Source organism: Pseudophryne corroboree, chromosome 10 (genome assembly GCF_028390025.1).
Source record: "Pseudophryne corroboree isolate aPseCor3 chromosome 10, aPseCor3.hap2, whole genome shotgun sequence".
Lineage (NCBI taxonomy): Eukaryota > Metazoa > Chordata > Amphibia > Anura > Myobatrachidae > Pseudophryne > Pseudophryne corroboree.
Window position 1 is genome coordinate 218681824 of NC_086453.1, and position 24996 is coordinate 218706819.

A 24996-nucleotide genomic window follows, 5' to 3' on the forward strand; every position below is an offset into this window, starting at 1 on the left:
CTTTAGTCAGACAGAACCCAAGATATCTGGCTGGGAAGAGCAATTAACAGGCTCTGATGGGGACCACTGCTTTGAAGTTGGATATCTCTGGTTCCCCAGGGCTGATTTAAAAAAAAATCTGGTACCCCTGGACAAAGGGGACACTCAGCTATCAGCCTAGGGCCCTCATACTCCTGGGGCCCTTTGGCAAGTGCCCATTGAGTCCATATGAAAAGACGGCCATGCGTGCGAGGGAAGCAGGCACAAACACAGCAAGCACAACCAGGGACGGTGATGACAGGATATTGTTTGAGGAAGGGGGGCCCAAATTGGTGCCCCATGAGGTCTAAATTCGCCTCTGCCACAGAGTGCGGCATGGGAGGTGAAATTTAAAAGGGCAATGATTTTAACAGCAAACCACGGCTAGTAAAATCATTGCCCTTTTATATTTCAGGCATAAATACGACAGTAGGGCTGGGGAATGCGCTTCATTTTTTGGCTGTCAGGATCCCTGGCGGTCAGGATACCAAAGCCGGAATTGCAGCTTCCGACAATGCTGCCAGTCGAAATCCCGATGCAACAGAGCTATCCCCACTTGTGGGTGTAGATCCTGTCACGAGCCACCGAGGCCACAGCGTGGTGAGGGCAGTGAGCCCACAAGGGGATTCTTAGCGCTCCCCCAGCTGCCATCATTCTGGAGGGCAGGATGCCGCTGTTGGGATTTTGACAGTGGCATCCCCCCCGCCGGTAATCCATACCGAACCTTGCTGGGTTTCACAACCCAACGCTTGGCAAATAAACCCCTCAGACTGTAAAGGTGGGCACCTTGGAAACTCCCTCTTGTACCCCCTTGCTCACCAGGCCTGTATCTAGGCATTTACACAATGAATATCACACAATCACAGTAACAAAATGACACAACTTTTGTAAATTGTTGCTTTTAAAAGCCAATTAGTGCTGCAATGTTTTTAATTTCTACAATAAACATGCACATTATGCCTGGTCTTGCCTCTGTCATGTTTCTCCATAACAGTATATTCCTTCCTGCTCTGCAACCTTTTGCTCTTCAGCTGTCCTGGAACCACGGTTATGCTGTTACTTGCCGTGCCACAGCTGACTAGCCACAGGTTACCTACGTATAGAAAGAAGTGATGCGAATAATAAAAGTAACAATAATGCTGTAAATAATTTAGCACACTGCTTTGCCTGATTAATACATATAAACCAATATTTGTTTCAAAATGACGCCCCCCCCCCCCCCCCCCCCCCTGTAATCTGGCAAAAAAAAAAAAAAGGTGAAATATTAGGATTCAAATCTATTTCAGCAGCTTCTAACCTGAAGAACAGGTTTCCCATCCGGATAAAAAGGGCTTCCTTACAGGAGATGGTAACTCCCTCTTTATACCACACTCCCTCCCACAGTGAACTTGCTGTTGCCCTGGAGCTCACTTGTTTGAATAGGGGCTGAATGACTGAGCTGAGATCACTGCGGGCTGGGAAGCAGGAAAGAAACTTTGTTGTTCTTCAGCTTTCTCCTTGGGATATGTCAGTTTGGAATTTATTATGAGGATTTATCCTGGCTGGACCTTGCGGACAAGTTCACCAGCAGACGGTGTCAGTGAAGAAGGTCAGACATCTATATCAGCTGTAATGTATGTCTGATAATGCATGCTTCTAATGTTACAGTGAAGGGGATATTGCAGTGTACGGACTGCTAATGCAGCTGAATGCTGGCTTTGCAGCGGTAAATGACATATATTACAGGAGTGCAGGGGATTTGCTGCTGTTCCTGGTTCTTCCAAAGTCACAGACACTGTTAAAAGTTTCCCGGCATTATCTCAGTCACATCATGTCTGCAGCTATCTCTGCCTGTCATTGGCTGTGAGATCAGCCTGTGGATGTTACACATGTATTATTTTTAGATAGTTACCTAGTCAGTGGCTGCACATGTATTACAGTACCTTCTAGGTTGTTGTATATTAGTTTAGCTGCATATTACCGGTATACACGTGTATCATTGTCTGATGTTTACTCATTCCTGGCTATGCATTATTTTCTGGTTCAGGTTATTATGCCTTATATTTATTTGCAGACAGATACATATGACATCATAGATCATACCTCATGTTGGGAGGTATGTGATATGGCTTCACTTATCTTCTGACAGTGACCTGGGTTGGCCTGGCCCATAGTGGTACAGGGGTAACCCCTGGTGGGCCCCACAGCCTTGGGGGCCCACCCAGGTTCCAAACTGTGCACTTGTATTATACATTTTTTATGTTACATTACAGGACTATAGAGTATTTTCTAGAGTGCATTGCTGTTATTAACCTGGTACACTGTCATGCATAAACTAGCAGTATTTACTGTATGTCACGGGGCCCATACCATGCATTCTCTAATGGTAATCCAAGCCTCTATTGGGTCTGGCCACACCTCTAAGAATGGGCCCCTAAAGCGGCATTCTCCCGGTGGGCCCTTCATGCCGCAGTCCGACGCTGCCTGTTACAGTATATGGCGACATATGTATCACCTTTTAAAATGTTACATATTACATGCCTACTCATTATTTTCTAACAGTGTCTTATTACATAGCTAAACAGGTATTATTTTCTGATCGTAACATATTACATCACAAAAATCAAAATATATCAGGAAGGACATGAAGCGTAAAACATAAGTAGATAAATAGGGGTGCAATATCACAAAACTGAAATACTACAGAGAAATGCAAATTCTGAATAGCAGTTATAAAAGATTTATACTATTGAAAGGATCATTATTCTTTTTGTTGCTCTTTTTGGTTTTATACCTTTTAGGGTCAACTCCCCCAGCACAAGGTGATAAGCACTCAGTTATATATTAGCATACATCTGAGAAGCACCTGGCCATTTTTGTTTGTTCGTTACATATTACATGCCTACTCATATTGCAGACGTATACTCATACACATAGCGTTTTTGCGCTATACAGCGTAATTTAGATGCTCCGTGACCAGTAGCCACTTGTATTGTTCCTGAATTGTGTATCTTATTTGCACAGTCTATCCGAGTCTACCAGGCACACTAGATTAGTACTTTTGTAGCAAACCAATGGGTATAAAGTCACTGGTTAAGCAGAAAGATACAAGGCACAAGCCTTTTCATCCGATTTAGCGACGGAATCGCACCTAGAAGTACATGATATGCCACTGCCGGTAGTCCGTGTACCCGTGCATTGTACTTTTGTTGCATTAGTGATATGCATATTTTAAGAAAATGTCTACAGTAAGACTCTTTGCGGCAGATGTATTAATCCTGGAGAAGTGATAAAGCAGTGATATGTGGAAGGTAATAACGCACCAGCCAATCAGCTGAATATGATTGGCTGGTGCGTTATTACCTTGCACTTATCACTACTTTATCACTTCTCCAATCTTAATACATCTGCCCCAAATTGTGTGGTTAAGTCACTATAGTCTGTAGCACACCAAATGGGGCTGTTTGCCATGATTTGAGCAAGGGTGTAAGTGGACACATCTGTATTTTCTAACAGTGACTCCTTTCATGGCTGCACTTATATTATTTTCAGACAGTTACTATAATGGGATATGGTCATTAGGTCGACCACACTTAGGTCGACAGTCATTAGGTCGACCACTATTGGTCGACATGCATTAGGTCGACATGGTCACTAGGTCAACATGGTCACAAGGTCAACATGTACTAGGTCGACATGGAAAAAGGTCGAAATGCGTTTATCATACTTATTTTTCTTACTTTTTCATACTTTACGATCCACGTGGACTACGATTGGGAAAAGTAACCTGTGCCGAGCGCAGCGGTAGCGGAGCGAGGCACCTAGCCCGAAGTTCACGAGCCATGCGAGGGGACGCGGTGCACTTATTGGGGTTCCCTGTCACTTTACGAAGAAAACGACACCAAAAAAAGTAAAAAAAAACTTATGTCGGCCTTTTTCCATGTCACCGTTGTTCATGTCACCCTAATGATTATGTTGACCTAGTGACCATGTCGACCTAATGCATGTCGACCAATAGTGGTCAACCTAATGACTGTCGACCTAAGTGTGGGGGACCTAAGGACCCATACCCACTATAATATTGCTACATATGTATTATCCTTTAAAATAAAAGGGTAATGCTGCTTCTCACCTCTATGGGGGGAATTTGCGTGTCAGTAGCCACTAGATGGCGCCCGAAGGAGCAATTCAAGTGTTGCTACGTTCGGGCTCGAACAGCCGCTGGTGCTGACATTACTGTTCTTTTGATCCATCATTTTGACGGGCTGGTCTAGAGATATTTATGAGTTACATGTCTACACCTGTATTATTTTCTGACTGTTACATGTTACATGCTTAATCTGGGTACACACTGGGATGACGGGAATTTGTTCCGATGCCCGTATACATTGCAGCAATGTTAATGAAGGTTGGAGCGATCATGTTCTGTCCTTCATTAGCATAAATAAGGACGCTAGCGATATTGCTAGGTTTGATGTTCAGCACATCAAACCTAGCGACTGTCGCAAGCTTTCGCGGGAGCACGCAATCCTGCGTACACACTGAGCGATTAAGCGATATGTCATTCCAAAATGGCATTTTGGAACATCGTCGCGCCAGTGTGTATCCAGCCTTACTCATTATTTTCTAACAGTTAATTTTTACATGATTACATATGCATTACATGACATATTATTTTCTGACTGTTACACTTTACGTGCTATAGCTACTTATTTTATTTTTTAACAGACTTATTAAATGGCTACTTGTAATATCAGACAGTTAATAAAATAACTTTCAGCTAGATATTATGCATTACTTTTCAGTTACTATAACATGGCTACACATATTTTTATTCTGCAACTGATGGGGTTGGGACAATGAGCTGCAAATTTTGGTGCCTTCAGACCGCCACGAAACTCATCCCACCACGACTTTTGGCATCAGGACTGTCTTTGACATGAAGTGGGCAATGACATGACGGGGGGGGGGGGGGGGGCATAATGTGCCTAGGGGCCTAACCCCTAAATCCACCCCTGGGTGTGAGTCTGTCTGTTTCTGTGTGTTTGTGTCTATCTAGCTGTCCGTCCTTGTCCCAAACGGAGCTTTGTCGGGCACCCACGGGTTTATAACAGAAATAACTGTTGTGCCTTCAACTGCGCAAAAGGCTGCCTGGCTACTGCAACTCCCAAAACAAGTGTCTCCCCAAAACACTCCAATACAACAGAAATACAATATAGATAGGCAGTAGTTATAGCTGGGTGCCCCTATACAATATGTGAGTCACTCAATTAGATAGAATGATACATTCCTTTGTAGAGGTCGTCCTCAAGATCTCTTTTGGCCGATGCGTATTTGACTCTCAGCACATGGAATGGAATAAAAACATATCATGTGTAGTACAGTTTAAATATTTTTTAAATTTAATACAACACATATAAACAAAAACCAAAATGTTTCTAAAATTTCAATCCCTCAAGTCCAGGTGTAAGGTGCTACAGATGGAACAATTACCAGAGCAATTGGAGAATTGGTTTGAAACAGTCCTCAAACAAGCGTGTTATTTGAATAGTCACCACAACGATCCTCCCGGGCAGGCAGTCAGGTGTACTTCTCTGGTAAATGAATGGCAGTTCACCCTTCACCGGAACACAGGATCCACAAAACATCCAACGCGTTTCAACCCAAAATGCTATGGGTCTTTCTCAAGGCGGGTGTCTAGTGTGTATGAATGAACGATGCGCGCACCCACGGGTTATTCTCATTCATCCATGATCTACCAAACATGCAGCTCAACTTTAACTATATTATTGAGCTGCATGTTCGGGGAGTGCAGGGGATGACCTCACTGAATGATATTGTTCATCGATATAGTTCGGTGTGTATGCACTGGTGATCTCCCCTAATTAGAAATCAGCGATATAGCACTGATTGCTAATAAGGGGAGGTCGTCCAGTGTTCCCCCAGTAGTACCATTACTAATTATGTAGTTTAGGCATCCCCTCGTTGATGCCTGTTAATGTAGTGTTTGGGGAGTGTTCGGGGAGTGGCTGTGATGACGCAAATGATTCACTATATCGTTCATTCCAATACACACTGAACTATATGCACTATATTGAGCTAACTAGCATAAATAGAGCTGCATATTTAAATGAGATAGCACCTAGTAAACGACCAACAGGAGCGCGCATAGTGAACGATATAAGGGGTGATTCCGAGTTGATCGTAGCCCTGCAAAATTTTGCTGGGCTACGATTATGACCATAGACATGCGGAGTGACGCCCAGCACAGGGCAGTCCCCATCCCCCGCAGAAGTGCAAAAGCATCGCACAGCGGCAATGCTTTTGCACTTTTGGAGTAGCTCCCGGTCAGCGCAGCTTTAGCGTGCTGGCCGGGAGCTACTCGTCGCTCCCCAGCCCGCAGTGGCTGCGTGTGACGTCACGCAGCCACTGCGACCCGCCCCCCGTATGGTCCAGTCACTCCTGCATCGGCTGGACCTTGCCCACGAAATGGTAGCCAAATGCCCCCTTCCATCCCGCCCAGTGACTGCCTCTGCCTGTCAATCAGGCAGAGGCGATCGTAGCACAGCGACGGTCTTCGGCCATCTGGCATGCGCAGCACTGACCCGATCGCACCGCTGCGATAAACTGCATCGTGCGATCGGGTCAGAATGACCCCTATAGTGCCTTCACACAGTGCGATATAGTGCACTATATCACTCATTACCCTGAAAATGAGCGATATAGAGCAATATATTGCAACGTGTACCCAGCTTTACATCCTTCAAGTGTGTACCCCATATAACGCTGGAGCTATTAATCTATTTCATTTTGTTTTGTCCATTTAAAGCAAATGCAGAATATTTGTTAGAATTGTCTCACCAATATTATTTGGATATAGACATTGGTTGATCTTTACATTTGCATTTCATTGTAAGAGATGACACAAAAATATTTTGACAAATGTCTGTCTTTATTTTTGCATAAAACACAAAATATGGTGCTGACTAGGGACTTAACTCTCTTATAATGTAAACATTTGCACAGTGAAAGATAACAACAAACTGCTTAACATAGAGCAAGCACTGTGCTTCCTGGGCTTGCAAATGTTCATCCCCTGCTCACTGATAGTTTTCATGCAGGCTACGCTTTGGAATCTCATCAGACAAGGGATCAGCTATGGCATACTGTATGCAGTTGTTGGGGTGTTGGGGCTCAGAGCCAGCATATATCATCAAACTGCATATGCAAAAGAGCATACCTGCCTGAATTGTGCTGGGCACACACCTATTCACCAGCATGTCATAACTAGACTAGGTGACAAAGTGACCTCAGTTATGTGCCTGATATAAAAACACTCATTATCGTTGTACTTCTTTACAGTCACAGAACTTCTTGTGACTTCTTACATCTTTGTATTTGTTACATGAGTGTATAGAATCACCTATGTAATCAGTGGTGTCAACACTTGTAATCTGTCTCATCCTGTGATCTGTTGGCTATGTCATCACTCATCTCCAGCGCAACCTATTATCAGTCAATAGTGTGTTTAGAGTACAGACACAGATAAAGAAAAAAAGACTCAGGTGGTGGTTAGTGAGATATGTGTGATATACTATCGGGCAAGATGACTAAGCTTCTTCTCTATCACTTTGAAGCTCTGAGTGTCCAGAAGGAATATACCATACCTCCCAAAATCGGGAATTTGTAAACAGGGACTCTGCTTGCGTGGCGAAGCCGCGGCCGCCCAAAAAAGGGATGTGGCCTATAGAAAGGGGGCATGGCTTTGCAGACATCCCGTGATCGCGAGCTGTGCCTCACAATTTCATAACTGTGGGGGCGTAGCCAGCCTTCTGAGAGCTGCTGGCATGCCCCCTGTCACTCTGTCTCCTGTGAAAAGCGTCTATTTACCGCTGCGCTGCTCCGCACTAAGAAAAGCAGCCAGAGAGTGACAGAAGCATCCCCCAAAAAATGGACTGTCCTGCGAAAATCGGGACAGTTGGGAGGTATGATTTACTGAGATTTACAGGGGGTGATTGCTTGACTGTAGGATAGGTATGTTCAGTACATTATCAAAGGTTTGCCAAGCCATGACCCCAGCAGTCATCCAGATGTAATAATTCCTTTACATCAAATTCAGGAACTGAAGAGTTATAGAAACATGCAGATATTTTACTGTTGTAAGGCCTTATACTCTGTGGCTCTGAGGGATGGGGGGGGGGGGGGGGGGTACTAATTACCCATCCCCAGGTCTGGTGGAGGTACCCTGTGGGAGCCCAGGTCCCCACCCCTTACCTGGCAGCAGCAACTGCAGATCTGCTCCTCAGCCCTGCTGTGTGCTGGGCTGCAATGTGGTCAGGGAGGTTCTTAAAGTACTATTTTTTTTTTTTCTAAGGGTGCATGACCACGCCTCTTGGGATTAGACCACGCCTCCTGGGATTAGGCCATGCCCCCTGAAAAGTGCCTGGGCCCAGCCAGGCTTTCTACTGCTCTGCTGATGCTAAAATGAACTTAGACATGTTTGTGGAGCGCAGCTTTCTTGTTTCTCACACTGCTCTGGAGTTGAGCGTATGCAAGTATTGGCGATGCAGAGCATACTTATCGACAATCTGGCTGCCCCCTCCGGGAGGAGGCAGCCAGGTCGGAGCAGCGGGGGTGTGGAGATGCGGCTTGATGACGCTTAGGGGCGGGGTTGGGGGATTGGCTGCCGTTAATATTGGCATTGCAAGGCAGGGGGCGAGGCCAGGATGACGCAAATCGTTTCATCTGACTCCCGGACCGCGCACTTTGAACTGCGCCGCCGGGGGTTATGTAGGTGATGCGGGTGGGTTGCGGGTGGTGGGCACTCGTCCGGGAGACTTGCCTTTTCTTCCAGGAGCACCACCCGATTTTCGTTAGCCTCCCGGCCATTCCGGGAGAGTAGGCAAGTATGCTGCAGAGGTGTACACATTTCAGTCATATCTACATTTGTTGCTGGAGCACCTTCTATTTTGCCTCCTGGCGCCAGGTATGAACTGATGCACCTGCTGGTAACAAGTCCGGATGAAGGGCCACATGGGCCTGGGTCTGAAAATGCTTTACAGGCCTATACTGAGAAGGTAAGAAGCTGTGACCAATGCTGTGTGGGTGTGGTGAGTGCTGTGTGGGTGTGGTCAGTGACATGTGGGTGTGTACACCCCTACACTATCAGACCCACTGTCTCACAAAATACATAAAAATAGAAAATTGCAGTATTGTGTGAGAAAACTAGAAATACAATTTTATTACTTATTATTTAAGGCTGACTATGTGGCCAGCTAGGCGGCTTTTTATCATCATTCTGCCATGATGATGGGCCTATTTTTTTGTGGAGGCCTGGAGCTGTAGCTCTATCCGCACCATTGTTAATCTGGCCCAGACAGGTAACAATCAATGTTGCTCCTTACAAATCAAAGACATTAAATCAATACTGCTGCTTATATATATAATAGTATTTGCTATTAGCCTCATGTCAGTTGGCCAAAGCAAAGTTACTGTTTTCAATCAATGAATAATCGTCATTCACGTGAGAGATTTACCCATACCCCAAAGAACACCACAGACACTTGCAGGGCTAGTTGTCTGGCTGCTATATACTGTAGGTCAGGGGTGTCAAACACAAGGCCCGCGGGCCAAATCCGGCCCGCCAGACCTCGTCTGATGGCCCGCGGTGCCGCCGCCAGCCTTGCAGCCTCCCCTTTTTTTTTTTCAATGAATTTACTCCGTGCCTGCACGGAGTAAATTCATTTTAAAAATGGCTCAAGTTAAAAAAAAAAAATAATAATTTACTTACCTTCCGGGACCTGGCCCGACTTCTTCCTGCCCCGCACTGCTCCCTGGGTGTCGGACGTGACGTCATCACGTGACGTCCGCCCGACATCTCCAGGGATCAGAGGAGCGCGCGGACGCCGCGGAGAGGAGCAAGAAGAAAGAAGTAAAAGAAAGAAAGAAGTAAAAGGTAAGTAAAGTAAATGGAGGGGGCAGATGGCTGGGCACTATAAAAGGGGGCAGATGGCTGGGCACTATAAAAGGGGGCAGATGGCTGGGCACTATAAAAGGGGGCACATGGCTGGGCACTATAAAAGGGGGCAGATGGCTGGGCACTATAAAAGGGGGCAGATGGCTGGGCACTATAAAAGGGGGCACATGGCTGGGCACTATAAAAGGGGGCAGATGGCTGGGCACTATAAAAGGGGGCAGATGGCTGGGCACTATAAAAGGGGGCAGATGGCTGGGCACTATAAAAGGGGGCACATGGCTGGGCACTATAAAAGGGGGCACATGGCTGGGCACTATAAAAGGGGGCACATGGCTGGGCACTTTAAAAGGGGGCACATGGCTGGGCACTATAAAAGGGGGCACATGGCTGGGCACTTTAAAAGGGGGCAGATGGCTGGGCACATATTACAAAAAACAGTAATAATTGAATGCAGTGACATTAATTTATGATAATAAAGAGTGGACACATAGACCTACAGATACAACCGGCCCTTTGATGGGGACCAAACTGCTGATGCGGCCCCCGATGAATTTGAGTTTGACACCCCTGCTGTAGGTCATGCTTGCATGGTTTGACTAGCAGCAGGCTCCTGATAAGACTGTGTCATAGTTCGGAGTGATTACAGCCTTGTTCTTTTACTGTATGTTTAAGATAGAGCACATAACAGAAGGGATGTGTCAGCCATACAAGGGAATGAGGTGCCTCTCATCTTAGGTTAAATTGGATGTATACTCTGTGACAAAAATATATTCTTTTAAATTGAAGTTAAAACATAATAACAAAGATGGAAAGAAAAAAAAGATGTGCACAGTGAGCAAATATCTTGACAGTCACATACCTCCCAACTGTCCCCATTTCAGCGGGACAGTCCCGCTAATTGGACACTGTCCTGCCGTCCCTCCTGCGGGTCGCAGTGTCCCGCGGACGGGGGGGGGGGGGGGGGGGGCAGTTGGGAGTAGTGATCGCCGCTGCTCTGCTTTGCAAAGCAGCCGGTGATCACACTGAATAGATGCCGTGCGGTATCTATCATCACAAGGAGGGGAGCCGGGGGCTGTCCAGCAGCTCATGGAGCGCTGGACACGCCCCCAAAATAATGAAACCGGGGGTCGCGGCAATCGGCCACGTCCCTTTACCACGAGACCCACCCCTCTACCCGAAGCTCCACCCCTTTGCAGCCACGGCTGCGTCGCGTGTCCCGATTCAGAAGGGACAGAAGTTGGGAGGTATGCAGTCAGTCTTCCCACAGAAGTTTGAAATTAGCATTGCATCAATACTGAGCAGTGTTGTGGACATGGACACACACAGAGAACTTTTCACATAGCTAACATACTCTGTGCTGCTGTCAGACTTTTAATGCTGTGATTGGCTCTAAATTGTTCTGTCACTACTCTCGCCCTTTCCTGTTCAACTGTGTTTAAAACAAAAAAGTATGGTAGTTACTTTTTTAGGTCAGTTTTGATTTCGAACATGACATTTTAGCCCACAAAATTATTTATAAAACGGAAAGTGAATGATTTTTTTCTCTAAATGAATGACTGGGGTTGCACTTCAGGACAAGTGGAGCCAACCAGGTGCCACTTTTAGTGTGTACCTCCCATACTATCTACCTAAATGCTTAAGATGATCTCAGCAGTGAACTGTCTGTTCCTTTTCCTGGGTGTATTCAGGTGATGGAGGATGCCCAAGGGAGAAAGACGCAAGGGGGGTTTATTGTAAAGAGAGAGGGTTGTCCCATGGAGCACCCCTACATCAGCCATTAATCTCTGCACCACATTTTTTTAATAGCAGGTACAAAATGCACAGATGGGATATCCTGAGAGGGTGCAATGAACGATTTCATTATGGTCATGGCTCACTACGTGGTAGGAAGAAGAAATCATGTGACAGTGAAGTCACAGCAACCTCCCAGTGGCAAACGCAGGATTTCTAGACAGGGGTTTCCAACTGATTGATGTTAGAGTGCATGTGACCAGTCCATGAAGAGGGCATAATTAGCATGAAGCAGCTATAACATGCATCATACCAAGTGCAATGTACTGTATGTCAGAATTCTGACATATATAGGGCCAGCGATCACAGTAAGCCATTAGATGTTGCAGTAGGGACATCCTGCCTAGGCTGAATGCTTTATATCAGATGTGGTCACCAATCCAGAGCATTGGAGCAAGTCTGGGGGGTCTGCAGAAGAACCTAGAAACTGCCTTGGACATATGTGTACACAATACAGTATTAATAATTAACCCTGTAGATGGCCTATAGCAGAGCACCCCTAACAGTGCATGTTTTACAGATCTCCTAGTTAGTGCACACACGTGTATTAATTACTGGCTGACACGTTTTAAAAGATCCACTGGTGTTGCTAATTATTTCATTTGTAATACTGAAGAGATCTTTAAAACATGCAGCTCTAGTAAAAATGTATTATATACAATTGCTATAGTGGTTATAGAGTGGGCTGAGGAGGGGGGTTTCCAAGCAACTGGAAACTCCCCCTGCGTTTGCCTATGCCTTCCCCACTGCACAAAAGCCGCTGGGCCTAATTTCCAAGACGAAGAGCTTGCTGGATGGTTAGGGACTTAAGTGGCCGTAGCGGTTCTCTCACTGATGCCCTGGTGGTCTAGCAGTGTTATGATTACACTCAGTTCCGTAGGTTTATAGGTGGTGCCTTGTGACGCTCACGCAATTACCCACTGCCCAGCAGTCTTTTAGTCTCCCGCAGCCAAAGACTTTGCCTATAGCAGCCGCCTTTCCAGGGTGAATTATGTCATCCCCGTACTCAGATGTCCCCAGGTTTTCTGTATATACAAGGCGACTATCGGAGGCTGGGCAGGGGTAAATGCAGTACGGTGAGACGTTCACCTGACACAACCTTACTACTATGCTAAGGCACAGACTGAGGAGTGTGTTCTTAGCATAAACAAAATGTACGTATAACAATGCACAGGGTGTTGAAAGCAATGACACGGAATATACGAATGATTGTGAATGCAACAATGCATAAGATGTAATAAGCAACTTAATACATATGAAAGCAACAATGCCCAAAGATGTTATAAGCAACTAGACTGGAATTACATGTAACAATTCACAGGATGTACACAATAAAGAAATGCAGGCAAAGCAGTGTCTGTGTGGAGACTCCACAAAAACCTGAATACAAGGCTAGCTGGATCTGAACAGGGAATCAGTCTGGCAAGGTCTCCGAGTCACGGGTATAACACAGGCAGACAGATCTCATGCGAGCTGACAGGTTCACACTTAAGCAGGAACTATCACCAGCGATTTGAGAGAAGCAAGTAAGGGAATATAAATGGTGCTGCACCAATCAGAACCCAGTAATCAGAGATAAATGAAAGGACGTGTGCTGTGCTGCTGCATGTCCACAAGACACGGCTAGACTAGTTGACCAGCAACCAGGAACTCTGCCTACGACTAGCGTCCCGGTTGTTAGGCGCTCGGCGGCTCCCAGTCCCCCCTGCGGTAGCGTTGCTAGGTGCAGGGCGGAACCTGGAAGCGGCGGCTGACGGAGGAAGTGCAGCGTCCTGGTCGCTAGGCAACGGCCGGGACCTGCCTCCTCCACGAGCCGTGCCGTGGCTGATAACAGTCAGCGCTCCTTAAATAGCAAATGTGCCCAAAGGACATACCTTTTTCCAACAATGGGCCTAATTCAGACCTGATCACTGCTGTGCGTTTTCGCACAGCAGCCAATCAGGTCTGAACTGCGCATGCGCCGGCGCATGCCAGACAGCCGACTCAGCCCTGTGATCGCTTCTGCAGGCGCTGCGCTGGTAGGGAGCTACTCTTCAAGTACAAAAGCATTGCCGCTGTGCGCTGCTTTTGTACTTGTGCGGCGGGCTAGGGCCTGGCATGTGGGGCAGGCTAGCCCTGTGCTGGGTGTCCCCCTGCATGCCAGGTAAGCTGATCGTAGATGTGCCACTGGACCTAATTCGGACCTGATCGCTAGGCTGCGTTTTCGTACAGCCTTCGATCAGGTCTGAACTGCGCAATGCGCAGGCGTGTTGGTCTGCAGCGTCAGGGAGCGACGGGGAGCGCTGGTCAGCGAAGGGATGGTGCGAGAAAAGCGATGGCACGGGCGATCGCAAGGTGACTGACAGAAAAAGCCCGTTTGTGGGTGGCAACTGACCGTTTTCAGGGAGTTCCAATTCCGAAAGACATCACAATCTCACCTCTTCGGGTTCCATCAATGGGGCTTATTCACAGCAAAGCCCTGCAACTTCTTCAAGACAGGTCTTCATTCCAATTTCATTATCTGGGGACATGTACGTATTTGCATGGATTAAGCAAAAAAAATCTTTAGGCACTAATACAATATATAGAAAATGAATGTAATTAACAAGAATAGGAAAAAATATATTTCACAATACTTAAACATGCAAACCGAGGACCCAATATGTTATTAACGCAATTTTGTTCAACTCTGTACAGTTTCCCCACACTCTGCCCCTTTCAAGGTCCACAGGTCAGGAATATCCTGTCACAATTGGTCACTGAAGATTGAGCCAGGAGAGTGGGAGCGCCTGGTTGTACTGGGTGGCCAGCTTCATGCCATAGCAGCAGGTCCTGGTCTGACAGCACTTCAGGCTTCACTCATTGTACATACCATCTGGTGGTGTACCTCACACAGGGGAAGCAGCCGGGAGAGAGGAGGATTAGTAGCTCTGACTCACATTTGGGGGTTGATGTATCAAGCAGTTAAACAGTGGACCAGTGGAGAAGTTGCCCATAGACACCAATCATCATCCATCTATAATTTTGTTATCATCAATAGTATATATTAAAACATTGTTAGGAAGAGGATACAGAAAACAAAAAAGGAGTGGGGAAGTGGCAGGGGAAGGAGGAGGAAACATGAAATATGGGAGTGCAGAAATTCCATTGCTCACACACTGCAATATAGAACACACCACTAAATATTAAAGGAATAAAATATACAAATGTGACACAAAAATTAACATATTAAACATACTGGTGGAAATTTACTAAGCTCCCTGTTTGATTAGAGATTGCATTTTCAGGCAAAATACAACTCCAAAATTTACTAAACACAAATTTCTGCAGTGTTGGGGCAATTTGTATTGAGATATACTGCTGTCCACACAAATACATATCAACAGACCATCGGTCAAACATGGTTGTTTGTTCACATACACCTCATACAACACGGGAATTTACTAAGAATTCGTATTCTCTATCACTGATGACAATGGGGGTCATTCTGAGTTGATCGCACGTAGCTACTTTTTGCTGCCCGTGCGATCAACTAGATGCCGCCTATGGGGAAGGGTTTTTTTGCATAGCAAGGCTGCGAACGTTTGTGCAGCCGAGCTATGCAAAAACATTTTGTGCAGTTTCTGAGTAGCTTTGAAGTTACTTATCCACTGCGATGTCTTCAGCCTGTCCGGTCCCGGAATTGATGTCAGACACCCCCCTGCAAACGCCTGGACACGCCTGCGTTCACTGCACCACTCCCAGAAAACGGTCAGTTGACACCCCGGAACGCCTTCCTCAAGTCAATCTTCTTTCGTTCTTCTTGTCGTTGCTCGCTGGGCAACGACACGCCTGCGTTTTGCGGCCACCGCAGAACCGACCCGTTTGCATCGCTGTGAAAAACAGCAGCGTGTGAACGGGTCGGAATGATCCCCAATAGCCAAACACTGCTGCAAAGCATGGAATTCATACAGAAATAGAACTTTGAAATAGACCTGCTTTTGTTGGCGTGTTTGGAGAATCATGAACGGATCAGTGAGATCCGTGTATGCTTCTCTGTGTAAAAGTGAGTGAAACAGTAAAAAAAATAAAATTGCGTGGCGTCCCCCCCTCAAGCATAACTGGCCCCTGGCTCTTTGAGCCGGACCTGGGTGTTAAAATACCGGGGGAAAATTGCACAGGGTTCCCCAGTATTTATACAACCAGCACCGAGCTCTTGGACTGGTCCTGGTTCCAAAAATATGGGGGACAAAAGATGTAGGGGTCCCCCATATTTTTGAAACAGCACAGGGCTCCACTAGCCAGGGAGATAAGGCCACAGCCGGGGGGTGGGGGGAGAGGAAACATTTATGTAGGTCCCTGCGGCCGTGGCATTACCCCTCCAACTCGTCACCCCAGACCTAGGTTCCATGGGTGAGTGGGGAATAAAGGGGTCCCCCCCTCCAGGCACCCAAGAGCCAGGGATGAAACCCGGGGCTGTCCCTGCCATCCGCGGGCTGTGGATGGCAGGCTGATAGCCCATGTGTAAAAAAAATATTTAATATTGTCTTTTACCTGTGCAGCTACAGGTTCCAGCAAGCCTCCCCTGCATGCTGGTACTTGGAGAACCACAAGTACCAGCATGCAGTGCATTAAAGGGTCCGCTGGTACCTATGGTTCCACCTGTAAAATAAATATTACAATAAAGACAGTACACACACGCCGTGAAAGTACTTTAAGTACACACGTACATTCACACTTATACACTCACACATACTTACCTAGTGTCCCACGGAGCCCCTCGGTCCCCTTGTCAACGTAGATTCCTTTAGGGTACCTGTAAAAAAAATAAACCCAATATACTCACCTAAAATCCGGTGTAGATCGGTCCTCTTCTTTCCATGTAGGCATTCAGGGGTTAATAAAATAACAAACCGCATAAGCCCGAACCACACAACTAAAGGGAATCCATGTTAACACATGGATCCCCTTTCCCCGAATGGCGGGACACCTCGTGACTTCTGTCAGTTGTGGACCCGCCAGCCAATCAGGGAGCGCCACGTCATATCACTCTCCTGATTGGCTGTGCGCTCCTGGCCTGTCAATCAGGCGGAGCGCAAAGGCTATAATGGAGGCTAGTGATCCTCCATTATAGTAAATGTTGGGAATTTTGCGGTGACCTCAATTAACCTCGCGGTCTACTGCAGGGAGAGTCAATTTAATTTAAACTAAACTGGAGAGGAGTTGACTGAGGCGGCTGGGATGCAAATTGAGCACCTTTACCATGTGTCACTTATTCGTGCCAAGCCATTCACTTCATAATTGTGAAAGAGGCTGAGGAAGAGTATGCCATAAACCCTGTTTCCATGACAAAATGAAAATTAACTTTATGGAAAATCTTAAGTACAGGAGGGGGAAGGAGTTGATTTCAAAATTGGGCCAAAGCAGCATGCGCCACTATGCAAATATGGCCAAGTACATATCTCTGATGGGGCTGCACAACTGCAGGATAAATGTGTAACAAAGCCAGTGATGGGGAGCGGGTCAGAGACAGGCCTAATACCTTATTAATCAATAAGAATACCTAATTCCAAAAATTGTGAAGAACAGGGCTGGACCAAAAAACATGGAACTCATGTCCCACCTCTCCACAATTCCGCCAACAATACTTAGAGAAGGAAGACAAGAATGTATGCAATCTGTAAGAAGTGAGATACAGTCTATTCAGTAGCTTGACATGCATTTCTGAATGGTTTAAACATTGGGACATATGATAGGACATAGTGAAGATTGTCTCCCACTGAGCATCATGCCTGTATATAAAAAAAAAACTAAGGGCCTAATTCAAACCTGATCGCTGGGCAGCGATTTTTGCTGTCCTGCGATCAGATAGTCGCCGCCTACAGGGGGAGGGTATTCGAGCTGTACAAGTGTGTGAACACATGTGTAGCAGAGCTGCACAAACTGATTTTGTGCAGTCTCTGCGCAGCCCAGGACTTACTCAGCCACTGCGATCACTTCAGCCTGTCCTGGACTGGAATTGACGTCAGACACCCTCCCTGAAAATGCTTGGACACGCCTGCGTTTTTCCAGACAGTCTCAGAAAACGGTCAGTTGCCACCCACAAACGCCCTCTACCTGTCAATCTCCTTGCATTCGCCCATCCCATCGCTATGCACCGATGCCCGGTGCAGGCGTCTGACGTGCCTGCGCATTGCAGTGCATACACATGCGCAGTTCGGACCTGATTGCAGGCTGTGAGAAAATGCAGTCTAGCGATCAGGTCTGAATAACCCCCTAAATGCGTCTCCCAGCGGGATTGTACCAAAAATAAATATTACCCTTAGTCCCACTAGATGTTAGTTGAGACAAAACCTCATGGGGGAGGGAACATGAGAACCCAGGGGGGACGTGCCAAACTCTTAAACCAATGTTGAATTAGAAAATAATGATTTAGAATAATTCAGAGGGGGCAGGGAATAACATTCCTGTAGATATGGGAAAGGGCGCAAAACACTACCATCTATAAGGTCCCATCAAGTTTGGATACCACAGACATGCCAGAAGGAAAGGTTAAGGTTAGGAATTAATTCAGCGAGCGCCCGAAGAGAGAGAGCTGAGGATGGAAAGGAAAACTCAGGGACTCTGGTTACTAATTTGTCCCACACCTGTATAGAAACTTATGTTGCAGGGAGAAGCGACAAAGCGGTTGGGCACAAGTGTTTAGGAGTTCATAAAAGGTCCTCCAATGGGTACTCCAAGCAACCAGTTTTTTTCAAGAAGCACCCAACAGATAATAGCAGGCAAAGAAAACCAATCCTTGAGCTGGGCCAATAAACAGGCTTCCTGGTATACTGTAATACCAGGTCTGGGAGAGCCAATCCACCTCGATTTCTTGGTAGAATCATCAGACACAGTGCACGTTTTGGAGAATGAGTTTTCCACACATAGCAGGTTAAAATAGATCTACACTTATTGACATATTTTTAGGGAACATTAATGGACTTGTTCAAAACAGGTACATAAGTTTAGGGGGAAGGGACATTTTAAATCCTCCAAGCAGCCTATCCAGGAAATTTCATAGGCGATCCATGATTAAATTAAGTCTAACAGGCGCTCAATAAGGGAAGGTAGATTCACTTCAAAAAACAGAAGATACAGAGGAGGATATATGAAAGCTCAGGTATTTAATAGAAGCAGTTCACCAATTATATGGATATTGAGAACAAAGAGAAGAAACATCAGAGTCAACAAGGTTAATAGGCAGTGTATCAGTTTTAGTAGTGTTCAGCTTGTAGTAGGAAGCCGCACTGCAATAGTCCAATAGACTATGTAACTGAGAGAGTTAAATGAGGGGATCAGTGACAAAGAGGAGGACATCATCCGCAAATATGCAAAGCTTATGGGATATAGTATATTTCCAAAGAAAGCTTAGCAGACAGAGCTTCAATGGCTAAAACAAATATAAGTGGAGATAAAGGACACCCCTAATGGGTACCATTAGTAATTGGGATTGTATCCGACAGAAAATCATTACAGAACATTTGTGCAGTAGGAGAACTATACAGAGCTATAATAGAGGATAATATTTGGTCTCAAAACCAAACCTGGAGAGAATCATACAGTATGGATATACAGGCAGTTCAATCTGTCAAATGCTTTTTCAGCATCTGGAGAAAATATGAGGAGGCCTTTATTAGTGGGGAGAGAATCAATCAAATTGAATATTCTACGAGTGTTGTTGGATTCCTGTCTGCCGGATACAAACCCAACTTGATCAGGATAGATTAAGGAGGGAAGAAAAGCGTTGAGACGAGTAGCAGTTTGGCATTAAGGAGTGCAATGTGGCGGTAATGTTGACAATATGCCGGGTCTTTCCCAGTCTTAGGCAGAGTTATGACTTGGGCTTCCAACATTTCTGTGGGAAACTGTCCAAAACTAGTCACCTCATTAAACATGGGCAACTTCTCCACTGGTCTGCTTCTTCACTCTTTATACTGCTTGATACATCAACCTATTGGTGGGAGCAGAGTGGAATTGCCAACCAGAGAATTCCTTCCTCAGGAAGCTAGAGTGGAGGCGGCTGGTGAAGGGATGAGGAGGTCCAGAGCCACTGCTCACAAGTTACGAGAGCAAGTGTTGAAGAGCAGTAGGGTCACACGTCCTCCATCTTCGGCTGTAAAGCCATCCCCCTAAAAAAAAATTTAAGTAATATGTTTGCCCAATTTGTTATATCAATCTTACTCTGCCATGATTATTATTATAAAGGATTGATTTTTACATTTTACATATGAATACTCGACCACATTCCTGCACTGTTCTATTAGTGCCTGTCCTTATAATATCACTGTAGACCAGGCGTTCTCAAACTGTGTGCCATGGCACCCTGGGGTGCCTCAGGACACTTACAGGGGTGCCTTGGATTGATGGTCCAGGACTAATTCAAATTATTTATAGTCAATGTAATAGGCAAAACCATTTTTGGCGGCTGTCAGTCATAAAATACGTAGGCAAACAGAAGCGAATCGTGTTCCTGACCACACAACTAAAACTAAGGTTGACATATAAATACAATTCATTTAATTAAATATTTCTTTCTCAAGAAGAATTTTTTTGCCTTGAGGTACTGTGATAAAAATTCTGATACTCAAGAGCCCCATGACTCAAAAAAATTTGGGAACCACTGCTGTAGACAGTGTTGGAGATAAGTCTCCTCCTATCAAGTCCCTTCAATTGTCTGTTACCTTTTGTTTACCAATCGATTGGGAATCCCAGAAAGCAGACAACACACGCAGTTATATCCACAAAATGAGACTGCATGACATTATATAGCAGAAAGTTACTTTCGTGAAAAACTGATATACGTCACAAAGTATAACAAAATGCATCTCTTCCCAGAAATCCCCTCTAGCTAACCCCCTCCTTTGTGTCCTTCACAAGAAGTCTAAAGACACAGAAACTGTCTAATAACATATTTTCAAGACTATAGCTACGACCTTGCTTCCCACAGAACGTACTAACTATGAAATGTCAGCATTATTATGATTCCTTAGCAAAGCATACTTCTTATTCACTACATCATGGCTGCTACTTAACAAAATGGCTGATAGCTGCTTAAGCTCAATTCATCTCTCTCAACAGACACCATGGACACTTACATGGATTCGTGCAAATACAGGCATTATCTTTCATCACAAATAATTTGGCAGATATTCTGAATATTAGATGAAGGGTGATATTTAGGATGGCATAATGTCTGTTTATCTAAAGTGACAATGTGGTAACATAAATATTTAAATATACTAATATACAGGTAGCTCCCAGTAGTTGACCTAATTAAGAACAACTGGCATGTAAAAAATACAACTACTGTAGCATGTAAAATTCTTTATGATTAAACTTTGCATTATTTTTTCAGGTACTAATTAGATTTATTAGATGATTTACCTTTTTATATTTATATCACTTCAGTCCAAGCAAACTGTCCGAGAGCATGTAAACCCACTTTTAAACACTAATCTCTATGAAATATTTATTAATCAATTCATTGTTATAATTTTTTATTTATATGGTACCACAAGGGATCTGCAGCACCCATAACAGAGTACATAAAGAAATGAGCAAACAAACAAAAAAAAAACACTTACAGTTTGAGATAATATAGGACAAGGCGTGAGGTGGCATCAAAGGGAGTATATTGAGTATAAGATAGCATAAGTAAGAGAAGGAAAGGCACATGAGGGGAGAAGGCCTGTTCTTGCCAACTTACAATCTAAAATCTAAAGGGCACAGACCGGGGTGACATAGAACGGGCACACAGAAGTACCTGTATTTAGATAGGCCAGAGCGTTCATGCACAGGACCTTAAGCTAGTTATACACGATTCTGACATCTCTAAACACATTTTTGTCAAATCGTCCAGTGTGTATGCACTATATCGCCATCAATGCACGCTCCCGCTGGTCGTTAACCAACTCTTCTGTCGTCTGTATATGCAGGTCAGTTTTGGCTATGTCGTGATGACAGGGTCACCTGAAACGTTGATGAAATAATCACTGCTTTTCTACACTACGGTTAAGTCTCCAGAGTGCCATCTGAATTGCTATGAATATATCTATCTGTCTATCTGTCTATCTGTCTATCTATCTATCTATCTATCTATCTATCTATCTATCTATCTAGCTATATATCTATATATATTTCTGGTGCCGGAAACGCGGGAGCGACGAGAGGTGTTTCTCACGCTCTGGTGCTATAAAGGTATGTGGTTTATATATTGTCTGTATCCTGACGAAAGGCGCAAATAAAGGCGTCTGAAACGTTGATTGAAAAAGCTTGTGGAGCTGTGTATTTTCTCTTGCAAAACCTTGGAGTGCCGCCCACCAATCTGTGCTATATATATATATATATATATCTATATATATCTATATATATCTATATATATCTATATATATGTATATACATACATATCTATATCTATATATATATATATATATATATATATAAAATATATATGTGTAATAATAGACAAAATTACATACAGTATATTAAAATAGGACAAAATATATTTAGTTTCGGATACCTAAGTGTACAGAGATTCTCTTTAATTTATTATATAATATTTGTGGTATCCAAAAAATGCACTTTTAACAAGTCTGGGTTGCTGATTACAAATAATTAGCAGTCTAGTGAAAGTTCACAAAGTATACTGTATCACATTCACATGTAAGTGATTAAGATTATGATGCCTGATATACAGTAACTCTGTGGATGGAGACTTAACAAGGTGTAACACCTATTATAAATATGGCTGCTGTCTGGATGGGTGAATCCGTGAAAGACTCATTTGGCCTTATCTCTGCATCTACTGCCCACTCCTGTGTTACTGTGAACAGTGAATGACTGGGTGAGATTACAGAGAGTCCGGTCAGAGATGAGTGATGAATAGATAAAGGCAGGGGATCTGCTTTTGTGCATGCAATCAGTCCCCCCCCCTGGTGGGAAAACCAGTGCAGGGGGAGTGTCCTGCCGCAAACCCAATGAGAGTGCCCCAGAGATGGAGGGGTATATAGGATAAATGTACATACACAGATTTGATACAACCAGAAGTGAAATAAAGAGTATATATATGCGTAATATATTAGCCTGCAAAAAAATGATGAATAGCATATAATAAAAAACAGGCAAAGAGAATAAGGTATACTTATCAGGGACTTGTGTAAAGTGCTGTTCTGGTCCTGTGTACACTGTACAGGACCCAGAACCCCCAACTTAGACGCGCGTTTCGCCGAGAAATGACTTGTTCACCAAGTGGACACTCCAAGAGGGAGAATAGGTGTCGGTATCCCGGCAGTCGGGATCTCGGCGCCGGTATGCTGAGCGCCGGGATCCCAACAACCGGGATATTAAATGCATCCCCTGGCAATCAGCTCATTGTGGTTTGCCAACTCCCTTCCCTTTCCACAACAGCCTGTTACTGAACACATGTTGGGTGATGCTCCTGCACTATGGACCACATGCTTGCGCTTAATCCACCAGACGAAACATAGGCTGTCCTCTCATCAAGTGCTAGCTAAGTCACCATGGATGAGGGGCAGAACATGCAATGATTTGTCAGGGAGACCACATGGAATACATCTCAATACAGCCAGCATAGATTATAGATAGCAGACTTGCAAGTTGTACTCAGTTGTTTTTATGGGACTGAACACACACACATACATGTTATTTATAGAGCATTTGACTTATTCTATGGTCTGCCAATATGAAAATATGTTTCTAAGTGAAATTTCCCATGACTGAATAACTGTGGCATAGTAAGGTCACCACATGTGACTAGTCAGTAGCATGAGGCATGCATTTCACATCATTCCAAATAAGCATTGCCATGACCACAGGAAAACTTACAGTCCTACCGTCCTGAACTGACACCTTAATCTTCAAACTTCGTGGAAAGTTGTCAAACAGTTTAGCTTTCCATGACAAACTAACAGCAGCTTAGAATAGCGCTACTTTCTTCTAGCAATGGGCTTTGTTGTTTCCACACTGGGTCAAATAACTAGGCACATGTGTAATTCACATATCACCTCCTTATTTTACTGATGGTTATAGGGAGAAAAACCTCATATAAAGTAGGAGCGGGATTAATTAACGCCACAGCTCCCAGAGGAGCCTCACCATGGGAAATTGCGGCAGTCCATCATTGTGTACTGCTGTTATGTGCAGTGATACATTACAACATTTCCCACTGGCCTACTGCCCCCAATGGTAAATAGACCTTGTGCACTATACATAAAGTACTTTGCTGTCTATCGCCTTGGGTATTTGAAATATTACAACTGAATTCCAATGTTGCTATGCAGCAAGTGTTTTATACAGTATTTGCCCTGTTTTATATGGCCAATTTGGGAACCTGTTCAGTGCCATGGTTTAGATAACATGCGGCAGGGCAACAAGACTGATTGTTTTTTTTATGTCACAAATTATTTTAAGGTTGACAGTATTTGTCAGTAATATGTACATTCATGTTCTTAATGTAGTTTTAATTAGTTCTTCCGTGGATACTTTGTTTGCATGTAATTATATTTTTTAAGTGATAAATCTGGTTTGTGCCAGGACAAACAACTTGCTCTTTCCAGTGGTGCCATAAATCCACTGCTGTACATCTGCTTTCTTGCATGATAGGAAGGAGTTAAGCTAGAGTTGTCTTCTTATCTGCTTCATAAAACCAGCTGTAAAACATGAATATGGGTTAATGATTGAATAAAGGAAGTTCTTGCACTGAGCTGAGCTTAGAGTCTTGACTTTGTACAGAAAAGATCTTTCACTTTGAAATGCGCATCTTGGCGGAAGAGCAAATAACAAATATACATATGCCCTGAAGGTCGAGACAGCAGTGTATCAAACTCTCAGTGAATTTATACCTCTGCTACTCAGCACAGTCTTCGCATGACTAGTAAACAACAGTCACACTGAGAAAACAGAAAAGGTCATTTAGAAACCGCAAAAAATCCATGCATCACAATCAGTGGTGGCTCGTACCTGATAGTTGTGGGAGGGATGCCGCTATCCGTGCCTGCTCGAAGAGGATGAGAGAAGACAGTCAGCCAGGTCCCAGGACCTGCTCAAAAGATCCGGCAGGGTGCCGGGATTGGCGCATGCCCACCAGTGGCAGCTGGACTGCGCATGCGCAGTCGTCCGGCTTCTATGGACTGCAGTGGTTGTAAGGCAATATGTCCGGTGTCGTAGTGTTTACAGGGGCACTCTGGTGCATCTTTTGCTCCCGTATCCCATGG

At 44.7% G+C, this 24996-nt stretch overlaps 1 protein-coding gene across 3 annotated transcripts in view; it reads left to right on the forward strand.

Moving 5' to 3' along the window:
- The first annotated feature begins 1387 nt into the window (after nucleotides 1–1387).
- PLCH2 (phospholipase C eta 2) overlaps nucleotides 1388–24996 on the forward strand; it is a 1361647-nt gene continuing 1338038 nt past the window's right edge. For all 3 annotated transcript variants that reach the window (XM_063943084.1, XM_063943088.1, XM_063943089.1), the window contains exon 1: nucleotides 1388–1606. The gene's annotated coding sequence lies outside the window, so the exon portion shown is untranslated. The remainder of the gene's footprint in view (nucleotides 1607–24996) is intronic.